Here is a 25,695-nt window from a genome sequence, read left to right on the forward strand (position 1 = left end):
AGATATATAAATGCTAATTTAACCCCTATCAGGAATTCACCCCTGAAGGAGAGCAGGCCCTGCAAAAACCTTCTCCCTCAAACATGCACCACGCCATGCCAGCATAAACTTCAGTTTCAGGCTCTAAATGAGACTTGTCAGCAGAGTTCTGCTTAGAGGACAGCAAATTGCCATAGCCCTATGTGTGATCTGCACAAGGACTGCAGCCAGTTTACCTTGGTACATCTTCTACTATGCATGTTTTCCACCACTAGGGCTTCATGTCCAGAAGTCAGTGGAACTGGGCAACATAACTGGACCACCACAGCAAATAAATAAAAACACACCAACAGACAGGAGAAACAAACGATCTGCCAGCAAATAAATGTAAAGTGAAAGGTGAGTACATGACTCCTATACCAAAAACAGCACATGGACAGTCTCTCTTTGTAAGATGCATCTTTTCTTTTCTCCCATGGGACCTTCTGTGGTGGCACTGACATTAACCAACACTTTCTTTTCTCTGCAAGGTTACTTAAATCATGGCAAACAAGGGAAGACAATCATAGGAAATGGAAGACGAATGGTCCACCCTCCCTACTTGTACTGAACCTAATCCTCAAGTCCCCTCATCAAATGAGATGTAACATTCCTATTGCAATGTTTGTCCTGGTCAAATCTTAACTTGAGTAAAATAACATTCTGCGTATCTATATACCTCCCCTAATTTCAATTACAGTACTCTTACACACTACTTTAGACTGCTACGCAAAGTGGCCAAGATTGATCTCAGTGGTAGCTGTGCTTGTGCATCTAGCAAAGGGACCTGCTGTGTACAGGTATCCTGAAGGATGCAAAGGTCTTGCTAATCCTTAGGAAAGCTTCAAAACTTTATTTCAGCCTGACTAATCCTCAGGACAGTCACAGTGATATGGTAGCAGTTGTGGCGAAAGCCACTCCCAGATCAGGTCCTAAGAATCCCCAGAGAGGCTCCTCTCTGGTTCTCTGCAGATCCCTGTCCCTTTCCCTCTTCCACCAAAAGGCTACAAAGCCTGTGGCAGTCCTGGGGATTCAGTAACTCCTTGTGTGTTTTGAGTGGGGGCTCAGAGTCAAAGAAGTTTGTGGTAAGGGGAAATAGGGGAGGGTAGAAAGGGAGAAAGGAAAGCTCTGCTGATAACCTGTGCCCATTTGCCTTTGGGGCAATGGTATTTTTCTGACCAGCTGACCCTGTCATTCCCACCTTACTGCTCAAAGTCAGACAAGTCCCTTTTCTGGTTGATCTGCAACTCAGCTGATGAGACTTCTCCTAGAGTCAACATCCTGTGCGTCCCACTTAAAATAAGAGGGCGGGGAGCAGAGGAAAGGCAGGGCTGGACAGCTCTATGACTGCAGTTGAGGAGCAACTTAGGGAAGTAGGAACGAGTTTCCTCACTACATGCACCCAAAGAATTCCCTGGTTTATACTACTGAATCCTGGTGGGTCGCCTCACCCACAAAGGTCAGAATTTTGAAAAGAGCTTGCTCCCAACATGCATCCAAAGTGATGAGCTTCTTTGAAAATCCAGCCAGTTACCATGGTCTCTAAATGGGACTGGAGCACTTTTGAAAATCTGTTCCAAAATGCAGAGGTTAGGATTTGGCCCACAGTCTGTATGCATATATAAGAGCTATAAAGTACATTAGGTATAAAAAGCTGTAACATGACATTTTGTGACACTTACGTTTCCACTGTCTGAAAAAAAGTACCACCCTGTAAGAGGGTGCAGGAGCCCAACTTAGTGCCAGGCGAGTAAAGGGATAACTCCAGGTCAGGTATCCCTCTCCTGGCACAAGTGCTTAAGGTAAGGACTATACAAGAATGGCTACTTAGGAGAAAGAGGGAAGATTATCTTTGCAGGGGTGGGAGGCAAGGCCTGTGCGTGAAAGCTTGTGCTTGAACACCGTGTTAGAGAGATTTCTGGTTTTCTGTCTGTGTTGATATACTTTACTTTCTTGGTATAAACACTGAATCTTGAGGAAGAGACTTTGGTATCTGCAACTGTTTAATTTTCTGCTCAGTTGTTCCAGCAGTTAATATGCCCCTTGGGCACAGTTTCTGCAGGAGGCATAGGGATATCTGTTCTAATTCGATGAATATTGTTTTAAAACACTTAAGTAGCTTTTAAGAAGAGGATAAAGAAGTACTTTTGAGAACTAGACAAACTCTAAAAGCTTTAATTGAGCTAAATTTATCATTAGGCTTACAGTGTCTAACTAATTAGGCAGGTAAATAAATAAATAAAGTGTAGAAAGAAAACTAATCCATAGTGTATTAACAGCATTTTAGTAAATATAAAGTTACAAGACATCCAAGGCATCCTTTTTACCCAATTCTGATGTGACGGAGAGGCTTATTTCCAACCTCTGAGAAGTTCAGAAATACAATGGTGTGTAACGACACTCTGAAGAGCATCTCTGTAAAATGGCATCATGGAGTTCTGGGTTTGCTGCTGCTCAGTTAACTCACAATAGAATATGAAAGCCAAAGTAGTTTTCAGTTCTGTGAAAGAGTGATGCCAACAGAAACCACTTCAGTATCACACAGTGGTATTGGCTTGTGAGTGTGAGCTGGAGTAAAAAAATAACAGTACTTTATTGGTAAAGTAAAAGTAAGATCTGATGGAACGTATTTGTTGAGTAAAATTGTGTCTTTCATGTATACATACATACTTACCTGACCATAAATACACTTTAAGAACTCACACGTTTCTTTCCTCACTTACTTTAAAACTCGTAGTTTCATAGAATACATCTGAACTGGTAATCTAGCTATCTCAGGGGTGTCCAATTATTTCATAAACATTTCTGTTATTCTCAACCATCTATATCCTCTCTTCCACACTTGGAAACACACAGCACTAGTGCCAAGGATATCTCAGTCATTTCAGAAACTGTGTCATAAGGAATGGAGGAAACTGAAATTTCCTTAGCCCCTTTAACATTTGATAAACTCAACACTGCTGGAAAATACATTGTGTAAATATTTCTTATCACTTTACTAATCATCCACTTAACTTCTGTTTGCATTTTCATTGCATCCTCATTTACATGCCCACTAGCCTCTGCTGATCTTTTACTTATACCTTCTCTCCTCCCTATCTCTCCTGCTATAACAAGTACCATGACAATTAGAAATAAAGTCTTCAGTTTCATTTTCATGTGAATACAGCACAATATTACGATAGTGCTGCTACGTTATAGCATTGCTCATAACTGACTCATAGAAGTGCCATCTAAGCATCACTCCTTGAAGCTCAATACTACTTCCTGAAGTACCTGGTTTTCATAAGTGGTCTCCCATTCAGCCACTGGCTACACTGAACTGTGCTTAGTTTAGTGCCCAAGATGACATGGCTGTAGTTTATTCCAAAATAGTTTTTCAAACCTGCCAAGTCAAAAGCGAAAATTAAGCGTAGTATGTCCACTTAGTTCTTTTATTTAGTCTTTTATATAAAAGTATGAGATATAAAAAACCCTAATAGATTAGTAAAGTATGACTTAATGCCTGAATCAAATTGCATTTTTCCAATAACATCCCTTAATCATAAGACAGTTCTCAGGATTCTCCGAACAACTTATATTAAATTCATTTCTCTATGACATCATGCATTGCCTCTTGAGCCTTTCACAAAACACAATAATAGAGTTATGTGGGGAGAAAATAATACGATTTCTGATCTCTCTCTAATTATTTTTCAGATTTATATTAACAGCTGTGAACAAGCAAACTGCCTTTATTGTCCTTGCTTTCTAGCCAAACTGTCCCTGCTGTATTCACTTAAATATTTATATTGGCTCTTTGATAATCTTAGCTAAAGGGACATAGGGGCCCAAGTCCCATTAAAACACAATGGTGTTTGGTCTCCTAACTCACTTAGCCACTGTGGAAAACCCCAGCCACAATTTCTTTCTGAAAATTAGTATTTCTCCTTTTTAATGCTAAACATTGTATTTTGACATTTTAATATTTATTAATGTTTCAACTATGACAATTAAAAACATACATAATTATCTGAACAACATGCAACTCCATTTTTGCCATTTTATTAGGTATTATATGCTCAGAACATATTATCTATGCAAACACACCTACAAATACATACAAATTTTGTAGTTAGTTTGTTATTATCATACACTAAAGTTAAGTATTGTCTAGCTCATCTAAGAAGCTGGCTCTTGTTACTTTTGTGTCACTTGTGAGAAAAGTGGCCTCATATATTTAATACTTTTCCAACAAATGCCGAACATTTAGCGAGTAACGCATTGCCAAAAGACAAACTAATGTACATGTGCTCGTTAAAATTACTGTGTTAGCTTTACATTTATGTTGCTGCAGTTCACACAACAGGATTTACATCTTTCCACTTCACCCTGAAAAAATCACACACCCAGAAGCATGTTCACACATTGCTCTTAGTTTAAGATACTGTTTTTGCCACAAAAGATTTTTAAGACTTCCGTCTCTCCACTCATTTTGGATAGCACTCTTCCCTAATTTTTCACAATCATCATCATACTGCAATAGCCACTTTATCTCCAGCCGGGAGGCAAGTGAGCACTACCTAAAACTGCTCTGTGATTCAGCATTCAGGTGTCCTTTAAGATTCAAGCAAGCAACACCGTCCCTTCCCTAGAAGCTCTGTGTGTCTCACCTCTACAATACACCCAATTCAAAAAGAATAATAAAACATGGTCTAAACTCTGTCTTCTGTATGGGAGTGCAACCAAAAGACAGCTTACAATAGAAAAACAACACTAATGAGCAATAATCTTGCCACACAAATCAGAAATATTAATAGTTATTGGGTTAAGAAAATTCATTGTTGGTTGATTAGTTAGTTTCCTACATATTTCTCAAGGAAACTTTTTGCAAGTAATCAACACAGCCTGTTCTTTGAATCAGGGCCCATAAGCATAGATTGGAATAGATTGCCTAGGGAAGTTGTGGAATCTCCATCTCTGGAGATATTTAAGAGTAGGTTAGATAAATGTCTATTAGGGATGGTCTAGACAGTATTTGGTCCTGCCATGACGGCAGGGGACTGGACTCGATAACCTCTCGAGGTCCCTTCCAGTCCTAGAGTCTATGAGTCTATGAGCATGTGTATGGAGTCTGGCACTATGAGACTCTTATTCTGATTGGAGCCTATGGATTCTACTGCGACACTGTTAAATAATAATGTAATTTCAGAGGCAAAGTTATTTATCTTAAGAAATATAACACATGGAATTTCTGTTAAAAAAATTTTTTTTTTACACAATACAGATGGCACTAACTAGCTCCTCAACAACTCATATCACATAGCTTTCAGATTTATTAAATTATCTGTCAGGGTCTTTCAGTACCTGTAATTCAGAAAAAATATTTCTATGTAAAAAAATGTGGATACATCTTTATAAGTTATTTTACAAGACTGTAGATTTGCATGTTATTTGAGCCCATTTCCTACAAAACACAGAAGATCAACACTTAAACATACAAAAATATTTGGAAGTGATACAAACATTTAAAGCGTTTCCTGTACTAGAAAATTTGGTTTAATGAGCAAGAATTGTATAAATTGAGTGTACTCTTGTATTTCAGAATGGTGCCTGCTGTACTGTACTTCTAGATTAATTATATAGAAATTACAAACATCTCACAATTTGTATGTTGTGTGCAAATGTAAAGAGTCTATATGATTTTTAATCCCATATTTCTTGTCAAGAACACGTAGTTCCAGCAAATTAAGTCACTATAAATAGATCTCTGAGGATGTAAACTGTCAGACAGCATGGAGTATTCTGAAGGACAATACGGACAGATTTGTTTCTGTACTATATGACAGTCATGACTTTTAGCCAAGATTTAAGTTTATTCATCTCAATCATTTACAGGACAGTCTGGGAGTAGATTCTGCTATCTCACATCCCAGATACACTTTTTATGTTATTATTGTTTGCAAATGTAATAGTAAATGCACAAAAATAGGAATAAACGTCAATGAAACTCCATTGTCATTTTCCTGCCTGGACCTCTAATGAAACTGATCACTTTATTTTTATCAGTTAAGCTTGGTTACTGTACAGCCCCTCCCCATGATGCAGTCATCTACAGAAGATACAAACTGATCACCAATATATACTCCTATATAAATTGCAATATGCAAAAAGTATAAAACATTCTCTCACAATAATAGTCATTTTAAAATAATCATATTGGTAGGATAAATTCAGCAATAACCACTTGAGAAACCTGACTCTGTATTCCAGTACAGAGATCTGTGTCAATGTTACCACATAATCCTGCCTCAGCACATTCCAGTTTCTGCAATCAAACCTACAGAAAAAAAACACACTCATTTTACCTGAGAAGGTGAGTTCATTCATGTCCTTTTGTTCATAGTAACTATTCCAAGTTTATATTTTTGAAAATACAATGATTGCTGCACCAATAAAATTCACAGATCCTCTCCTGCGGCAGAAAGCAAATTAAAAAAAAAAAAAAAAGACAGATTTCAAGCTGTGACCTCAGAGCAAAGCACAGCCGTTAGCATCCTTCAGCCAACCTTCTGTAGAAAACAGGTTAAACAGCAGGAAAACTGGCTCTGTACATGGCTGCAAATGCTTTCAAATCAAGCATTCTGTGCTGTAAACTCAGGGATTTATATCTTCTTAAATAGGCTGTCCCACTCGATGCTGCCTGTGTGCATGAAAATATGAAGCATTTGACTGCAGTTACTTTATGCAAAAAACTATCCCAGTCATCTTCACCATCTCTGTCACTGTGCTTTGAGACTAAAAAATGAGCAAAGAATGCATAATTCATGTATTAAAATCTTCCGGGCACTTCCTGCAGCCACTGTTACATCCAATAATGGGATATTGATCAGCTCATCATTAAAACAATTGAGGCTAGGCAACTGGTTTACTGCAACAAACAATATACCAACCAAAATCAGATGCAGACACACACTTTCCACCCCTGCAGCACTCAAGCATAACTCCAACGTACATGGCATTGCATTTACCTACTGCAGAGTATGGGCCCTGCATTTCTTCACCCTTCGTAAAATGCTGCATCATCTGTTCTTTTATTCAAAGTGTACATTCTCTGCAGTCATTTGTTTTATACTCTAAATAATATAAGAAGCAAACCACTAAATGTACGGAGCTGCTGTAACACTAAAGCTTTGTTTTACTTTCTATACTACTATAGATGATGCATATGCATCAGAATGTTCATAAAAAGAGCAGTCTCTAACTGAAATCCTATTTTACACATATATATTACATGCACGCTATATAAATCTGTACACACGTATCATTTTGTCTAGAATAGCATAGTTCACATGATAATTTATTTCTGGCAGTTTGATTAAAACTGCAGTACAGAGCAGCATCCTAATGGTTCCACCCTTATCCAGAGATCAGAACACTGTGAAGTCTTTCCAGCACACTTCCTTTTCTTCCATTCCAGTGACCTCAACAAAAAGTTCCCAGCACAGTCTACTAGCTTTCTTTCTTCCAATCTTACGCAAAAGTAATTGTCATTCAGAATAAAGCCCCTTCCATGCAAGAAACGTACAGGTTTCCAGCATGTCAAAAACAAACATTCTGAAGATTACCAAGAGCTACACCAATGGTTTCTTGGGGTGGGGGGGAGGAGGGGAAAAACAGCTGTAGCAAATCCTTCAGAGGGCTCACTGCAGACATTTCACATATCCATAGAAAGCTGAGAACCCCATAGGCCAAATTCTATTCTTGTTTATAGCAGTGTAAATTCCACGCAACTACAATGAGTTAAATTCCTTTGGTGTAGAATAGCAGATTTTGGAACAGTATCTGTAACCCAGACTGACACACAAAGTAATTAGATAGAGCTTGTGAGGTATGCGTGGAGGGATTCACATAACTCACTTCAACCAAAGCATGAGCCTGTCCACACACAAAATATGGGCTATGTTTTGTTTTCATTTGACCAGTGTAACCCCATTAACATCAATGGGATTGTACAAATGTAACTGAGAGCAGATCTTGAGTCTATAAGTTTTTCTTGTACGCTCTTTCTACACAGTCATGAGAGCTATGGAGATTCAGATATCAAAATTTGTCAACCTTCCCCCCTGTTCATTAAGCCAAAAAATCCAGCTCAGGATGTTAAGTTATGCATCTTCTTTGATGATGTATATGATAGGCCACTGTCACTTTCAACAGATCTGGAAACCAGGGAGGGAGTTTTACCCAAATGAAAGGCAAAATAAGATCTGTGATCACAGATCTTAGTGCTCATTTATGACCCTTCATATTAAGGCATGCCATGGGTACCATAAACCATCACTGCAGAAACAAAACCCAATAGCTCAATCTTATACTTCCCATCAAAACCAATATAATTTGGACTTTTAGATGGGACAGAATGACAGTTTCATCTGAGTTATAACTAGAAGACCTCACAGAGTGGTCACCATTAAAATGTCAGGTTTCAGAGTAGCAGCCGTGTTAGTCTGTATCCGCAGAAAGAACAGAAGTACTTGTGGCACCTTAGAGACTAACAAATTTATTTGAGCATAAGCTTTTGTGGACTACAGCCCACTTCATCGGATGCATGCAATGGAAAATACAGTAGGAAGATATATATACACGTCCTGTTCACTACAGTGCTCATAAGCGATGGTCACATAACCACCACCTATACCAGAAACCTACTGACAGCTATACTTACCTACACGCTTCCACCTTTCATCCAGACCACACCACATGATCCATTGTCTACAGCCAAGCACTACGATACAATCGCATTTGCTCCAACCCCTCAAACAGAGACAAACACCTACAAGATCTCTATCAAGCGTTCTTACAACTACAATACCCACCTGCTGAAGTGAAAAAACAGATTGATAGAGCAGAAGAGTACCCAGAAGTCATTTACTACAGGACAGACTCAACAAAGAAAGTAACAGAACACCACTACCCATCACCTTCAGCCCCCAACTAAAACCTCTCCAGCACATCATCAAGGATCTACAACCTATCCTGAAGGACAATCCATCACTCTCACAGATGTTGGGAGACAGGCCAGTCCCTATCTACAGACAGCCCTTCAACCTGAAGCAAATTCTCACCAGCAACCACAGACCACCCAACAAAAACACTAACCCAAGAACCTATCCTTGCAACAAAGCCCGTTGCCAACACTGTCCACATATCTATTCAGGAGACAACATCACAGGACCTAATCACATCAGCCACACTATCAGAGGCTCGTTCACCTGCACATCTACCAATGTGATATATGCCATCATGTGCCACCAATGTCCCTCTGCCATGTACATTGGCCAAACTGGACAGTCTCTACGTAAGAGAATAAATGGACACAAATCAGACATCAAGAATTATAACATTCAAAAACCAAATGGAGAACACTTCAATCTCCCTGGTCACTTGATTACAGACCTAAAAGTCACAATATTACAACAAAAAAAACTTCAAAAATAGACTCCGAGAGACTGCTGAATTGGAATTAATTTGCAAAACGGACACCATTAAATCAGGCTTAAATAAAGACTGGGAGTGGATGGGTCATTACACAAAGTATAATTATTTCCCCATGTTTATTCCCCCCCCACACACACACAGTTCCTCTCAACTTCTTGTCAACTGCTACAAATGGACCATTTTCATTACCACTACAAAAAGTTTTTTTTTCCTCCTGCTGGTAATAGCTCACCTTAACTGATCATTCTCATTAGAGTGTGTATGGTAACACTCATTGTTTCATGTTCTCTGTATGTGTGTGTGTGTGTATGTATATATATATATATATATATATATATATATATATATATATATATATATATATATATATATATATATATATATATATATATATATATATATATATATATATATATATATATATATATCTTCCTACTGTATTTTCCACTGCATGCATCTGATGAATTGGGCTGTAGCCCACGAAAGCTTATGCTCAAATAAATTTGTTAGTCTCTAGGGTGCCACAAGTACTCCTTTTATTAAAATGTCAGTATTTGTCAATGGTCACTACACCATGGATTGACGAAATATCTAGCACAGAATAGGAGACATGGTAATTGTTGGAAAATATTGACTTTGATGACTTTTATTATATTTAACCCAACTGTGACTGGGACTCCACAGGGTCTTTAAGTAATTTATGATAAAAGCTTGTAACAGATTTTATCAATAGGTGGGCAGAACTCCAGGGCAGACGTGTTGTTTCAGACAGATTCCTTCCAGAATTCCAACCTTGATCAGTCAGTCAAACAGACAGGAGAATGATTACACTCTCCAGTTCAATGTAGGAAGCACCAAACGTTCTACAAAAATAAAATCAGACCAAACAGCAACACCTTGAACTGTGAGTAAATTTCCCTAATAGAAATCAGAGTTGGATTCTGTGACCAGAATGCATCCCTGTATCAGAAAATACCAAGAATAAACCTCTCTCTCTCTTTGTCCAAGTACAGTCTTGACAAAATTTCTTCCATGTGGGACTACAATGGGTCTGTCCGATATTTTGTGGAATTCCACTGTCTGTGGAATTTTTATGTGACCCAAGAACCCCCTAATGCCAACTGGCAATGAGGTGCAGAACTTATGAGTCTGCTGTATAAATTCTGGTTCACTAAATAATGTCCTAGAAGGTATTAAATGAAAGCAAGTCACACTGGTCATAAATATTATTGTGAAATACACATACACATACTATGTAAGGAGCTACATATAAAAAAACGGTGATTCACCTTTTTGTAACTGTTGTTCTTCAAGATGTGTTGTTCATGTCCATTCCAAGCAGGCGCGTGCATGCCGTGTGCATGCCAGATGGAAGATTTTCCCTTACCAGTGTTCGTAGGGTTGGCCCTGGCAGCCCCTGGAGTGGTGCCTCCATGGCGCCTTATATAGGGGCCCTCGAACCCCCACCCCCTCAGTTCCTTCTCGCTAGCACTCCAACAGAGGGGCAGGAGGGTGGGTATTGGAATGGACATGAACAACACATATCAAAGAACAACAGTTACAAAAAGGTAACCGTTTTTTCTTTTTCGAGTGATTGTTCATGTGCATTCCAAGCAGGCGACTCACAAGCCTGAGTTTAGGTGGTGGGGTCAGAGTTCACTGCAGATTGGAGCATCACCCTGCCGAAGGGTGCATCACTTCTGGCCTGGTGCATGATAGTATAGAGCAACATGAATGTGTGGATTGGGGACCACATGGCAGGCCTGCATATCTCCTGTGTCAGGACCTGAGCCAGGAACGCCGCGGAGGAGGCCTGTGCCCTTGTGGAGTGGGCTGTGACTGATGGGGCAGGCACGTTGCCTGATTGTAGCATTTAAGGATGCAAGCTGTGATCCATGAGGAGATACGCTGTGAAGAGACGGGGAGCCCCCTTCATCCTGTCAGCCACAGCTACAAAGAGTTGGTTTGATTTCCTGAATTGTTTAGTTCGTTCAATATAGAATGCCAGAGCCCTGCGAACGTCCAGAGAATGCAGCCTACGTTCTGCATTGGAGGAGTGTGGCTTAGGGTAGAACACAGAGAGAAAAATGTCCTGACCCATGTGGAATTGGGAGACCACCTGAAGAAGGAACACCCAGGAAACTACAGACTAGTTAGTTTAACTTCTGTGCCAGGAAAGATAATGGAACAAGTAATTAAGGAAATCATCTGCAAACACTTGGAAGGTGGTAAGGTGATAGGGAATAGCCAGCATGGATTTGTAAAGAACAAATCATGTCAAACAAATCTGATAGCTTTCTTTGATAGGATAACGAGTCTTGTGGATTTGGGAGAAGCGCTGGATGTGGATACCTAGACTTTAGTAAGGCATTTGATACGGTCCCGCATGATATTTTTATCAATAAACTAGGCAAATACAACTTAGATAGGGCTACTATAAGGTGAGTGTATAACTGGCTGGATAACTGTACTCACAGAGTAGTTATTAATGGTTCCCAATCCTGCTGGAAAGGTATAACAAGTGGGGTTCCGCAGGGGTCTGTTTTAAATTGCCTAGGGAGGTTGTGGAATCTCCATCTCTGGAGATATTAAAGAGTAGATTAGATAAATGTCTATACGGGATGGTCTAGACAGTATTTGGTCCTGCCATGAGGGCAGGGGACTGGACTCGATGACCTCTCGAGGTCCCTTCCAGTCCTAGAATCTATGAAACTAGCATGCACTTTGTGAAGACTGTTGGGGCCGTTGACAGACCGAAAGGCAGGACTGTGAACTGGAGATGGGTGTTGCCCAATATGAACCTGAGATAATGTCTGTGCTGAGGGATTATTGTGATATGAAACTACGCATCCTTCAAGTCGAGGGCGGCATACCAGTCTCCTGGATCCATGGAGGGGATGACGGAGGACAGGGAGACCATATGGAACTTGAGCTTCTTTACAAATTTGTTCAGATGCCGCAAGTCCAGAATGGGTCTGAGGCCCCCTTTCACCTTCGGTATTAGGAAATACTGGGAGTAAAAACCCCTGCCCCTGAGGAACTTCCTCCACTGCCTCTACTACGAGGAGGGACTGCAATTCCTGAATTAGAAGTTGCTCATGAAAGGGGTCCCTGAAAAGGGATGGGGAGGGAGCTGGAGGGGGGCAGGGAAGAGAATTGGATAGAATATCCCCTCTCTACCATGTGGAGCACCCAACTGTCCAACATGATTTGGGACGAGGCACAACAGAAGGGGGACAGACGTGACAAAAAGGTAGGATTGGTAGGATCCAGAGTTCTGACTTGTAGTTTGTCCTCAACCACACCATCAAATTTGGGGTCTAGGCCCCAATGGAGGCCGCGGCTGGCCGGACGACTGGCCAGAGGGCTGTTGTTGCCTCCTTCTGCCATTTCTGCTTCGCCTATGCAAGGACTCTGGGTGGTTGTGGGGCTGGCACAGCCACAGAGCCGGCTGTGGCCTGAATTGCCTGTGTTGGATGGCTGGGGTGTGCAGGCCTAGCAAGCCTAAGGTAGCCCTTGAGTCCTTTAGGCTATGGAGCGTCTTGTCCGTCTTCTCAGAGAAGAGCATGGGCCCCTCGAAGGGGAGGTCTTGGATGGTCTGCTGGACCTCATGTGGAAGGCTTAAGGCCTGAGACGCGAAGCCAAGCTTCCCACCACATGACCAGCCCGGTTGCCAGCATGTGAGAGGCTGCATCCGCCGCATCCAGGGCTGCTTGAAGGGATGTCCGGGAAATTAGGTTCCCCTCCTCTACCAGAGTGGAAAATCATGTTTGCAATTCCTGGAGAAGGAGTTCAGCGAACTTGGACAAGGCCGAGTGTTATGGCCATACCGGCTCACTATAGCCTGTTGGTTGGCTATACATAGCTGCAGATTCTCCATCACGTACACCTTTCTACCAAAGAGGTCCAACTTCTTGGCCTCTCTGTTCTTTGGTGTAGACCCTTGGAACCCCTGATGCTCCCTTTGGTTGGCCGCATCCACAACCACAGAGTCCGGGGGAGGGTGGGTATATAGCTGCTCATGGCTTTGGCGTGCAAACACCTGGGTACAAAGTAGCACCTCTGTCTTTTTGGCTGTAGGGGCCAATGAAGCTGGCGTCTGCTACAAGGTGTTGGACATATCAGCTATCATTTTGATCAATTGTAGGGCAACCCGAGAGGGCCACGATGTCCACTACTGGATCTACATCCACCTCGATCTCCTCTTCTTGGATCGCCAGGCTCTGAGCTGCATGCTTAAGTAGCAGTTGAAGCACCTGATTGTTCTCTAGGGCCAGTGCTGCTGAAGTTCCCACAACCACCTCATCCGGTGAGGAAGAGGAGGAGATCACCTGCACAGGACTCTCCCTGTACCCTCAGCCTCTGTAGGGTTCTGCAGCACACGGTACTCTGGTTGCGTGGCCGGTGCGGATGTAGGATGCGGCACCGCAGCCGGTACCGGGGTCGACGCCAAACAATGAGGCATGCTGCAGCGTCAGAAACATTATTCCCGTTGGTGCCGGTATTTAACTAGATGGTGCCAAGTTCTGTTGTGGCACACTTATGCCGGACAGCGGTGCTGGTGGTGGAGGCATTTTCGCCAGAGCCGCCGACATCGAGGAGACTAACAAAGAACTGGAGCGCAGGCCGTGCATCTGTCCCAGGGACTGATGGTAGGCCCAGGAAGTCCAGAACGGTCACTGAGAGGGTGGTTTCCACTGTTGCTGCCACTACACCAGGTAAGGTCGTTGTCATGCCTGAGAAGCTGACCTCCTGCTCCTCGATCTACTGGAGCAGTAGGATTCCACCTCCAAGTCCGAGGTCTCCGAATAGGAGGACCAAGGGGGAGCAGTACCCACTGTCGCCGGGAAGTGGTGCCTCAAGGCTGGGGAGCACCCTCTCTGCACCAGTGCGGCCGGAGCGGAGCGGGGAGGGGAGCGACATCATGGCCTGCTTGCCCCTTCACTGGATCGGGAGTTGGGCCGTGTCTGGCAGCTCTTTCCACAAGCACGTGGAGGCCAGCACCGGGAGGCTTAATAAGTCAGAGGCTGCCTCGAATGCCTCCAGTGTTGATGGGAGATGCACATTCTCGCTGAGGTCTGGGGACCTCAGCGAGAATGTGCATCTCCCATTTTGAATAGAACTGATCCCAATATAGACTTCTGGGGGATAACGATATTTCCAACGTTCCATTCTGAAAACTGACCATTTATTCCTACCCTTTGTTTCCTATCTTTTAACTAGCTACCAATCCATAAGAGGACCTTTCCTCTTATCCCATGACAGCTCACTTCATTTAAGAGCCTTTGATGAGGGACCTTGTCAAATGCTTTCTGAAAATCAAAATACACTATATCCACTGACTCACGCTTGTCGACCTCTCTCAAAGAATTCTAGTAGATTGGTGAGGCATGATTTCCCTTTACAAAAAGCATGATGACTCTTCCCCAACAAATCATGGTAATCTATGTGTCCAATAATTCTGTTCTTTGCTATATTTTCAACTAGTTTGCCCGATGCTGAAATCAGGCTTACCGGCCAGTAATTGCCAGGATAACCTCTGGAGCCTTTTTAAAAAATTGGCGTCACGTTAGCTATCCTCCAGTCATCTGGTATAGAAGTTTATTTAAATCATAGGTTACATTCCACAGTTAGTAGTTCTGCAATTTCACATTTGAGTTCCTTCAGAACTCTTGGATGAATACCATCTGGTCTTGGTGACTTATTCTTGTTTAGTTTATCAGATTGTTCCAAAATCTCCTCTAACGACACCTCAATCTTGGACGGTTCCTCAGATTTGTCACCTAAAAAGAATGAGACTTTCCCTCACATTCTCAGCCGTGAAGATCGATGCAAAGAATTTAGTTAGTTTCCCCGCAATGGCCTTATCCTTGAGCGCTCCTTTAGCATCTCGATCATCCAGTGGCCCCACTGGTTGTTTAGCAGGCTTCCCGCTTCTGATATACTTTTAAAAAAAGTTGCTATTACTTTTGGGGTCAAAGAGGTCATGGATTCCGTGACTTTCCAGGACATCCATGACTACTTCTGGGGCAGGGCTGAAGCTGCTGTCAGCTCTGGGACTGCCGGAGCACTGACTACAGAGCAGCTGACTGGCAGCCAGTCACTGGATCAGCTGACTGGCAGCCAGGCCTTGGGCCACCGGAGCAGCTGACTCGTTGGCAGCCCTAAGACCAACAGATACTGAGATTCTTCCCATTTGAATGGATGAGGCCTAGAATGTGGATAACCTAGAGCTCTGTTAAGGGTATTTGCCCTCACTGAATCCAAATATTACTGTTGAATCTGAGTATATCTTATTTGTATTACAGCACTACCAAAAGGCCTCTGTCAGCTCGAGGCCTCATCATCCTAGGTACAGTGAAAAATAAACAAACCAAAACAAGTATATACAGTCCTTGACCAAAAGCTGGTTTTAGCATTTCAAAGAATTCTAAACCTGAAGATGAGATAGCTCAAATGTCTTACTTTCTTTTGTCTCTCTCTGCATTGCCCAGACCTTTTAACGAAAGGCTGTCATGTCATCATACAGCAGGTTCTCATGTATTTATTGTATCTTGTTGGAGTTCAGAGACTTAGACATACAAATGCAAAGAAGTAAATCTGCTCATGCTGCTGCATCACACGCATCAGTTTTAGTACACGATACCTACCATCCCAGCCTTCACACTACATTACCTTTTCCCCAGGATCAAGCATCTAATAAATGAGTCAATAAAGGCCCTACTTAGAGTCTTAGAAGTTGATGAAAATAAGATTGTTAATTCAGTCATTAGAGTTGAATGCATAAACAACAGTCCCGGCTGGGACACATAAGTACTACTGCTTAAACAATTTTTCAAATATGCATTTTAAATACACTATATTGTCACTATCTTGAGATATTTCACATATTCAATAGTTTTTATATTTTTCTAAAAATATGTCTACTTACCTTTAATTTAGAATTTCATTTTTTCAAGGACTGAAATACTTCCAAATAGTTCAATATATTTTACTTAAATGATTATTTACTTTTTGTACTAAACTGTTGTGCAGCATTGCTTTGTGCTGTTAAACAGTTACTGTGTTTCACTCAGACGTAAATGCATTTCCGTGATGGATAAAGTGATCCTGTATATAGTCTGAACTGAGGAAAATGCCAAGACTTGTGCATATATTTTGCATATATTAAAATAGCCACCACACAGTTATATTTGCACCAAATGATCATGAACATGTGGTAGTTGTAACTCACTCAAAATGGCATCCTGCATTCAGTAACTAAATACTTACACACAGAGCCAAGGAGCACTGAGAATAATTCTTCCATGTTCTATTTGTTGCTGCTTATAATTGTGATGTTAACACTGTAATAACACACAAGCACCTTCCTCCAGAAAAGGATCTGCAAAAAAATGGACCCAGTGCTCCTTCGTGGGACTTATCTAGCCCATTGCCTGATTTTTCAGTCAAAAGTCCAATCCTTGTACCCTAGTTCCAATCTTATTTCAGCAATTGTAGAGTGATGTAATTTTAGTTGCCACTGCTTCAAAATAATAGTGCTAAATAGATAGCAACATGCTTGAAATTATGTTCCCCCCTACAGACTATCCAAAATAATGATCTGAAAATCACCGTTACTCTGATCACATCACTCACCTCTTCAAATCCTTTCATTGGCTCACTGTCCTATTTAGATCCATATACCATGCCTATCACTATAGCATCTGAACCTCTGCATAAAATGTAAGCTCCTTATGCTCAGTGAAAGGGTTCTGCACATTTCTCTGACCTTTTCCTACTTTCCCACGATCACTCTGCCTAAATCTCATGACCAACCATTTCTGGCAGAAAAAGCTACTACAGTTTAGTTACCATTTTCAACAACATATTATGTGAGAAAAACGTTTTCCTTGTATGCACACCTGAAAACCAAATACAGAAACAGATTTGATGCAGAATGAGACCTGAGACTTTATCTTTCTCCAGTGGTTCCAGACTTCCAAAAGCTATGAAGAGCAAAGCAAGCGTATCCATCACACTGAGGAAATTTAACCTTAAATTCCTGGAAATATTCATTTTTAGGAGGGGGTTCATGAGATTTCACAATTTAGTGAAAGGGGTTCACGGGTTGTTAAAGTTTGGGAACCACTGGTCTATAAGATACACACAATAAACAGGCACACACGCAAGCTCTGAAGGGCATGTGCCTCTGAATGCACTGATGAATCTCATACCCTCCATGCACACACTTACTAGCAGATAACAGTTTAAAGATTTGACAGAAAATGGGAAGAAAATGAAAATCAGAATACGTTCAGAACACAAGGAAGTATTCAAAGTTTTAAAAAATCAAAAACAGGAGAAAAGGATAAAGTTGAGTGTATGTGCTGAAAATGGTGTGGCCCAATTTTTGAATGTAAATATTTATAGGTTAGTAATTCTAAGACTACAACAGTAAACTGTTTATCTAAATGAAAAGTTTTAGGCTTAGAGCTATATTATTTTCTAAAACTCAGAGGCGGCATTGTGTTTTGAGTTCTGTTTTAATTCTGCAAGAAACCACAATGATAAATGGAATTCAAAGCATTCATCTTCTAAATACTCCCCCCCCCACCTTTTAGTCCACTAAAATAAACCCAGATATTTACCTAGAAAATTTATTGATACTTTTTTGTACTGATTTTCACCTGTTTTTGTTGTGGTGGTAATATAGATAAATTCATGGGAAAAATTAAATAAAATAAAACCCGAAAATTAAGGGCCCTATGTATGCACTATGCAGCATGGATAATTATCCCCACCTTTCAGATGGAGAAGTGATCCATTCAGAGTTTGAATGGTTTTCCCATGCTCACCCACACACAAGTCAGAGCAAAGCTGATTGTAATTCCTGCTTTCCTAATATCAGTAGATTCCAGTAGGCCATGCTGACTTGTCTGACTCATCAAATGCCCAGTTGAGATATGTGAACTCTAATATCTCAGGTGACAAGGTGCAGCCATCTGCTTGTCTTCCTGCACAAATGGCTCTAACGCCTCTAGTCTGTAATCATCACCATGTAGTTTGTGTTGTATCAACCACCACCCCTTCACTGTCCTGTATAGCGATTCGATTTACAGTGACATACAACCACCATCCTGTTTTGCCAGACAGGAGAGAGAAAAGAGATATTTCTAAGCAAAGATCTCCCTTAGCCTTTTCTTTTTTTCTCTCTTCTCCCCCCTGCACTTCTTTCCTATGCTCCTTTTCTACTCTTGCAGTTAATGGGCTAATTATCTCCTTTAGCTCTCCCCAGCTCAGGCTGATCTAGTAATTAGCTACTCCTTCCCTCAATCAGGCCTTCTCCAGGGAACTAGTTGGATTTACCCTGACCAGAATGTTGGTTCAGCTGCTGGTTCTCAGTCTGACCTGGCTTCTCTGCTCAGTGTCCCCCTCTGGATCCCTGATCTTGAACCTATGACCCTCACTCCTGTCCCTGCTTAATCATTTGTTGCCCCACGTGATCAGCTGAACCCTCGGTTTAATGGCTCCTCCCCCTTAAGATGGGGGAGGGGCGTTCTGATAAGGGTGGACTCACACCCACCCCTTTCCCAGAATTCAGTAGGTCTCAGTTGACCGGGGTTCTCTGCTCAGCGTCTCCCTCTGGCTCCCTGATTTTAACCCTGTAACCCTCACTCCCACCCTTGTTTTATCATTTGTGGTTCCTCAACCTTACTCGAGCCCTCGTTTCACCAGCTCCTCCCCTTTTGGTCAGATGTGGGCACCTGACCAAAAGAGCGTAGGGGAAGGTAGAACTTTTTAAAACTGGAAAAGAAACGTTCCCCTTGTCTGTTGTTCTCTGGGCTGCAGGGAAACGGGCAGTAAAATTGTAACCAGCTTTAAGCCAGGTATGATTATAAATTATCATGTCATACCTCAAACCTACTTCTCTGGAGCCTCAGATAGGTAAGTAAAATTAAGGAATGTCTCAAAAGACATGATTAGGGTTATTACTTTTATTTCTTATTGGCTTGTGGACTCCTCTGTGCAAAGCCCAGATGCTTTTGTTTGCTTGTAACCTTTAAGATGAACCCCCAAAAAAGTAATTTTGAGTGCTTAATTTTTGTAATTGTTTCTTTTAAGATCTAGCAAAAAGCCTAAATTCCAGATGTAATTTTTTCCTTTTTTTTTTTAATAAAATTTACCTTTGAGAACAGGATTGGATTTTTGGTGTCTTAAGAGGTTTGTGCATATTTTGTTTGATTAGCTGGTAGCCACAACTAATTTCCTTTTTTTTCCTTTCTTAGCTCTTCCCCGGGGAGGGTGTGTGTGAAAGGGCTTGAGGGTACCCCACAGGGAGGAATTTCCAAGTGATAATTGCCCTGCAAATCTCAGGTGCATTTATTGATTCATATGACTAAAAATGGAAACAGGCCTGCTTTCTTCACTCCCTTGTAAATACCACTGAATGGCAGAAGAAAGCTATGCTTTGCTTGTCTGGCCTGCTAATTTTGCTACATACCTCCAATGGCTCTGCTTTGCATCTCACGTATACTTTTCTTTTTCCCAAAATGCAGTGTGTCTGCTTGCTCCATGATATGGAGCATGGGATGCAGCTAGACCAATATTTACTTTTCAATCTCATGTCAGACATGCTTGTCAGTCATGCTTGTCAGTCAGCAGCAACCACTGTTGTCAAGTTCAGGTCAGATCAGATCAGTAGCTTGTCAGTAAAGTGTCAAAATACACAGAAGCCAAGCTCTTTCCCCAACAGCAGGCTGAACTGCCAATCAGAATCAGCCTCTGACTCTGTTCCCCTCAAGGATGGAACCCTCTCAAACCCTCACCAGAGAATGGCTTTTGACTTGACGATCTCCGCGTCTTCACAACTCTGAATGAACAGACGCTCTTCCACATAACATTCCCAATAGTCCTGTCTGACTAGGGATAAACACAAATTACAAAAATTGCTCATTTTGGCCTTATGACAACCATATTTTGTCACCTGACAAGCAAATCTGAGGTGCAGCTTGTCCTGGAAAAGATTTTTGTATGTGGTGCCATTACCAGATATGGGATTAGGCCATTACTGCAGTGGCATTGGTTCCCAACCCAGCTTCCAAAAGCTCTCAAGATTTTAGGTCTCTAATTTTTTATTAGGAACACACTGGGAAAAATCACTAACTCAAAACACTAGCTTTAAGTATATACCTTGTAACAGAAAATAATCTAGTATTTGAAGGGAAGTGAAAAGAACTGTGAAATGTCACTGAGATTGTATTGTGAAATCAATTAAATCTGTACTGCACTACAACTTTAGCACTTTAAAAAAAACAGGAATGGCAATTACTTAAATCCAAAATGAGAAATGTACCTTTTCAACCCACATTCTCTAAAGTATCAAATATGATAGGGTTAAAAATGGCCTTAAAAATTGTCTTAAGAATGTAGAACTTCTGGCATGCATGTTAAAAATATCAGGAAGAGCAGATTTCTCCTTTGAAGAATGAAGGACATTTTTGTTGTGTGCTCTAGGTAGGAACAAAGGAAAGGAATCAGTCTTCAAGTTAGCAGAATTGGCCTTATTCCACCATTCTTTGGGCTCATTTTTAGTGTACTTCCTGCTAAAACAGAATGCATACCTCCCAACATTTTAAGCTACTTAAGCCGGGCACAGCACCACTCAGGACTGGCCCATCCATACCTCTGCTGATGGAGGTGAAGTCAGACATGCCAAATTTGATTGTAGTTGCTATCTAGCACATACAAATATGGCCTGGCCTGCCATAGACCAAGACAGAGAGGCAACTAGGTCACACCTGAATGGTGCTGTGACCTCGTGCACCAGATTCAATGCCAATTAGTTTCGGGGCTCTCTCGGACAGAGGGCCTAAGGCAAACTGCTCTTCAGCTGGGACTCAGAGAATGGGGGAGCAGGTGTCAAAGCAGGACAGTTCCATGTAATCCAGGACATGGAACTGGAAGGTAAGAGAATCCAGAAGATTTCTATCCCTGTCGGAGGGTGTTATGAGTAATGTCCCAAGATATCTGGTCTATTCAGAAGGAGAGAATTTTTCTGAACAGTAATGGCTTCCATACAATTCTAATTTGATGAGTATTTCAGAATGCTTATGCTTTAAGACTCTTGAAAGAGTGTAATGCTCTGCAACATCCGGAGTACAGGAATTCACAGAATTCGTTGGAAGGCTGTGGGAACTATCCTTTCATTTCTTAATAATCATAAATGTGCTGCCATACATTATAAAGCATATTGGACAAACAAGTGACACTGAGATTAGTGATACAGACTATTAGACTGTGGCTAGAGTTTGAAATTAGATCTCTGCAGCCTTAGGCCCAAATTCTGTTTAAGAACTTAGGCAACCCCCATGACTAGGACTGGAAAGGTGTGAAAGTTAGGGAAGAATCTGGTCCTTAAATATTAGCTCTGTTTGTTATATAGTCAAAAAAAGCTGGCTCAGGCAGAACAAGCTGACATCAGTGAGCACTATCTCATTTTCTTTTACAGGAACGGTATGATTTTAATAGCAAAGTGGGATCAAGAGCATAGTGAGGGGGACAAAATGTCCTCCAAGTAGAAGGATACAGAACACAGGCACAGCAAAGGACAGAATCTGGTCCTGCAAATGGTTCTTAGTTAACAATCCTAAAGACTAAGTGTGAGCTGGAATATTACCAGGGCCGGTGCTACCGTTAAGGCTGTCATAAACAGATAAGTAAGGGTTAATAACAGGAGTACTTCATGTCTCTTTTGCCTGTAAAGGGTTAACAAGATCAGTGAGCCAGGCTGTCACCTGACCAAAGGACCAATCGGGGACAGGATACTTTCAAATCTTGAGGGAGGGAAGTTTGTGTGTGTGCTGTTAGTGTTTGGTTGTTGTTCTCTGACCAGACGTGCAACCAGGTCTCTCTCCAATCTCTCCAATACAGGCTCTTATAAGTTCAGAATAGTGAGTACTAGGTAGATAAAACAAGTTAGGCTTATGCTTGTTTTCTTTATTTGCAAATGTGTATTTGGTTGGAAGGAGTTCAAATTGGTATTTTGCTGAAAAGATTTTAATTTGTACTTGTATACTTAGGCTGGGAGGGTGTTCCCAGTGTCTATAGCAGAAAGAACCTGTACCTATTCCATTTTTTAAATTTATAAAGATAATTTTCACTGTTTTTTCTCTCTTTAATTAAAAGCTTTTCTTGTTTAAGAACCTGATTGTTTTTCTATTCTGGTGAGACCCCAGGGGACTGGGTCTGGATCCACCAGGGAATTGGTGGGGAGAAGGGAGGGAAGGGGGAGAGAGAGGCTAATTTCTCTCTGTGTTAGGATTACTGTCTCTCTCAAGGAGAGTCTGGGAAGGGGAGAGAGAAGGAGGGGGGAAGGTGCATTTTCCTCTCTGTTTAAGATTCAAGGAGTTTGAATCACAGTGATCTTCCAGGGTAACCCAGGAAGGGGAAGCCTGGGAGAGGAAACAGTGGGGGAAAGGGTTTACTTTCCTTGTGTTAAGATCCAGAGGGTCTGGGTCTTGGGGTTCCCCTGGCAAGGTCTTGGGGGGACCAGAGTGTACCAGGCACTGAAATTCCTGGTTGGTGGCAGCGCTACAGGTTCTAAGCTGGTAATTAAGCTTAGAGGAATTCATGCTGGTACCCCATCTTTTGGACGCTAAGGTTCAGAGTGGGGATTATACCATGACAAAGGCAAACTAGGCAGTTGCCTAAGGCGTCAAGATTGGAGGCGCCAAAAAGCGGTGCCCTCAATTTTCTTTTTAAAGCACAACTCCCCGTGCGCGCAGTTGCTGCTCCACTTCTCCCACCTCCCAGGCTTGCAGTACCAATCAACTGTTTGACGCCGCAAGCCTGGGAGGAGAATTAGCACAAGAGCTGCATGCTCGGGGAGGAGGCGGAGCAGAGGTGAGCTGGGGTGGGGAGGTGCCACACGGCTCCGGGGGGCAGGGAGCTGCCACAGGGGGGCGCCTTAGGGCGGGGGAGTGGCAGGAGCTGCCGCAAGCCTGGAGGTGGGGGTGCAAGATGGAAGTTTCACCAAGGGTGCTAAACTTCCTTGCACCGGCCTTGAATATTACAAATACTATATAAAGCCCTCTAATTTTCTCCTCATTCTTCTCAGAGTCCTATTTCACATATAGTATATATGGTGTATTATTTAGGTTGTATTTTAGTAATTAGACTGTTTGAAAATGTTCTCAAGAAAAACAATACAAAATGGCCACATTGAATTCAAACTTTAAAAAGCAGTTTAAGTGTTGCTTGGCTCATGGGCTTCTGTGTAAATTATAGCAGCTTGTTTCATTTAGTCACGTTACCTTTCCAATTTTCTGCCTAGTACAAAAACAAACAACAAAACAAAGTAAAAACTGAAAGCAACCTTTTAAAAAGTATCCTTTTTTCCACTCTAGGGCCCCTATCCTGAAATTAACTGACTTCCGTCAGACAGTGCATCTACATAGGTCTCAGTGCAGGTCTGGGAGCCTACAATTTAAACGTTTTTAATAACTACAGTCACAATTGGCTCCTGTCCTCCTATCTAGATCCAGCTGCAGAATCCCATGTGTTTCTAGGTCCCATGATTCTGGGTAATGACTGATCACTGGTATTAGTAGAGATGACTGGAAACTTTTCAACAAAATGTTTTTTGTCTTAGAATGCTGATTAATCAAAAACAAACTTTTAATGGAGATTTACCTGTTTCAACAAAGCATTAGTTTGAAGGATTCTCAGGTCCACGATGGCTCTTCTGGTCAGAACAAAAGAGAGACACTCTGATTAGCTAATTGCCCACAGCTCAAGTGAGTAACTTACCAACAAGGGTTGCTCCTGATCCTGTTACGGTGGTCCTGCTTTGAGCAGGAGTTGGACTAGATGACCTCCTGAATCTCTTTCAATCCTAATCTTCTATGATTCTATGAACAGACTATTGACTATTCGGAAGTGGGTCTCTTTCTCTGGCTTTCCACATAACTTTTTGAGAGGTCTTGGTTTTGTTCCACATTAGGAAGGAAACCAATTAAAAAAAGCCTCTTAACAGTTTCACAAAATGAAATTCTTGTTTTACAGCCAGCTCTAGTTCTCAGCTTGTTGTACCAATTATATTAGACCAGTAAAAACCAGCAGGATCTTATTAAAGGGGACAAGGCAAAGATGCCACATTTATTATAACAATTTATGACTAATAACTAATATCTTAATTCTTACACACACACACGTTATACCTATTACCTATACACACACACACACACACACACACACACACACACTCACATTATATCTAATACCTATACACACACACATACACACATTCACACACACACACCCACATTCATCAGGTGTTTTGCAGCTGCTGCATAGTTACCAGTCCTGAAGATAGCTTAAGTTCATGGCTTGATTTTGCAGCTTGGGTTCATAGCTTGTGGCAGCTAACTGGCCAGGAAAGCTGGGCACAAGGCTGAGCTGGATCTCTGTTGGGCAGGCACCGATGTTCTTCCATGTTGGCAGCAGAATGTTACCCAAAGTCTCTCATCTCACCCTTCTTTTTTATAGGCTTTTAGTTTGGATTCAAAGTCTACAGGTCTTGCTGTGTCACGCTGCCTCTGGGTTTAGATTGATCACCCATCAATTGCAGGCGTGACTTTCAGCCTTGAACCTGGCTTTGATCTTCCTTCTGTTGTTCTGTTGTCTTTTTCTTTTTAGGATGGATGCTTCTTACTTTGTTTAGGGCTGTTGTCTAGGTCTTCAGCCGTTGGTATTTGAACTTTATCTCATCAGGACAGGCTGCGGCTGGAGGTTGATTCCATCATCCATCCATACCTCATTCACACATCTAAACTAAACTAATAAGATTACAGCAGGGTTTGCAAAAATGAAGGTTGGAGGAAGCTTTTACAAAATGGAGTGAGTGTTTTAAAATGGGGTTTGAATTACAATATGGAACAGAAGTTACAGTGTAGGCAAGTGTAGTGAATGCTGAACAGAAGTTACATTAATAAAGTGAACAATTAAAAACAATTTCATTTATCAGTTCTACAAGCTCTGTGTCTTAGACATACTTCCTACCCTACTTATACAGTGGGACCCTGCAGTCTGGCCACCTAGATCCTGGAAACAGTGTCTCCTGAGCGCCCAGTAACTTAGATAAATATCCCCCCCCCCATCAATGTGGGTTTTTTTTTTCTGTTTATACCCTTCAGAGCCAACATGGCAGGAAAGAAATGA

The 25,695-nt window shown here is 41.6% G+C and overlaps 1 protein-coding gene across 5 annotated transcripts in view; it reads right to left on the bottom strand.

Annotated features, from left to right (window-relative positions):
• CNTN1 (contactin 1) overlaps positions 1-25,695 on the bottom strand; it is a 441,096-nt gene that overhangs the window by 256,134 nt on the left and 159,267 nt on the right. Inside the window, exon 3 of one of the 5 annotated variants that reach the window (XM_030548962.1) lies at positions 24,169-24,220. The exons of 2 other annotated variants lie outside the window; for them this stretch is intronic. The gene's annotated coding sequence lies outside the window, so the exon portion shown is untranslated. Of the gene's footprint in view, positions 1-6,365; positions 6,941-24,168; positions 24,221-25,695 lie in introns of those variants that run through there. 2 more of the 5 variants (XM_030548960.1, XM_030548964.1) reach the window with 2 other exon arrangements.

This window comes from Gopherus evgoodei, chromosome 1 (genome assembly GCF_007399415.2).
Source record: "Gopherus evgoodei ecotype Sinaloan lineage chromosome 1, rGopEvg1_v1.p, whole genome shotgun sequence".
NCBI classification, from domain to species: domain Eukaryota; kingdom Metazoa; phylum Chordata; order Testudines; family Testudinidae; genus Gopherus; species Gopherus evgoodei.